The sequence below is a fragment of the Miscanthus floridulus genome, chromosome 8 (assembly GCF_019320115.1).
Source record: "Miscanthus floridulus cultivar M001 chromosome 8, ASM1932011v1, whole genome shotgun sequence".
Taxonomy (NCBI): domain Eukaryota; kingdom Viridiplantae; phylum Streptophyta; class Magnoliopsida; order Poales; family Poaceae; genus Miscanthus; species Miscanthus floridulus.
The window spans coordinates 193,652,077-193,653,255 of record NC_089587.1 but is presented as its reverse complement, the minus strand read 5'-3'; the positions used below and the strand labels follow the sequence as shown (position 1 = coordinate 193,653,255).

Here is a 1,179-nt window from a genome sequence, read left to right as displayed (position 1 = left end):
GGACCGACGGTTAACATCAGAGATAATGCATTTGAACTCAGGCCATCTCTCATCAACATGGTGCAAGCCAACTAGTTTTGTGGAAAGGCACATGAAGATGCGAGTGTTCATCTCCAACATTTTCTGGTGATTTGCAGCACTTTCACCATCAAAGGAGTCCTCAGGATGCCATATTACTTCGCCTCTTCCCATTTTCACTTTTGGGGAAGGCAAAGCAATGGTTTTACGCCAATAAAGACAACATCAATTCTTAGGCAAAGTGCTCCAATGCTTTCTTATCAAAATTCTTTCCAGTGGGCAAAACCAACGCTCTACGTGGAAGAATTTCAAGCTTTCAACAACAACAAGATGAATCTGTCCCTGAAGCATGGGAATGCTTTTCAAGATTACATATCAGAATGTCCACATCATGGGATGGAGAATTGGCTACTCATGCAGACTTTCTACCACGGATTGACTAATAGCACCTGTGAAAATATGAATGTTGCTGCTGGAGGAGCGTTCTTATCACTCACAATCCTACAAGCAACAACTCTTGTTGAGAAGATGGCCTCCAACCAAGGATGGTCTGAAGAACGTCTTCAACCCCGCAAGAGAAGCGGAGGTATGCATACAGTCAAGGAAGTAGACATGCTGTCTGCCAAGATGGACCTACTAATGAAGAGGCTCGAAGACCGAGCCAATGAGAAGCAAGATGTCGTGCACATTCATGATTCCCGCATGACATGTGAAGAATGTGGAAACACTGGACATTCAAGGAACAACTGTCCCGAAACTCAAGAGGATGTGAACTTCATCAACAACGACAACTATCGTCCTCAATAGAATCAAGGATAGAGTCAACAACAAAGGCCTAATTATCAAGGTAACTATCAAGGTAATAATTACAATAATTCCAATAATCAGTCATCCTTGAAAGATTTAGTCTATGGACAAGCTAAAATTATGGAAGGATTATCTAGAAAACTGGCTTCCACTGACAAAATCTTAGAAAACATAAACAATAAAATGGATAGTTTCTCATTTGCCATGAAAAACCAGCTTAGCTTTAATAAAATGTTAAAATCACAAATAGCTCAGTTGGTGGCTGCTATTCCATCAAACAAAAAAGGTAAGATTCTGGAGCAACCGGAAGGAATAGAAACTGCAAACCTCATCGAGATACACAATGTAGATTTC

The 1,179-nt window shown here is 40.7% G+C and overlaps 1 non-coding gene across 1 annotated transcript; it reads right to left on the bottom strand.

Annotated features, from left to right (window-relative positions):
* Positions 1–306: 306 nt before the first annotated feature.
* On the bottom strand, positions 307–416 carry LOC136478698 (small nucleolar RNA R71). Its single transcript, XR_010764415.1, has one exon. It is a non-coding gene; the product is annotated as a small nucleolar RNA R71 (small nucleolar RNA).
* Between the last annotated feature and the right edge of the window lie 763 nt (positions 417–1,179).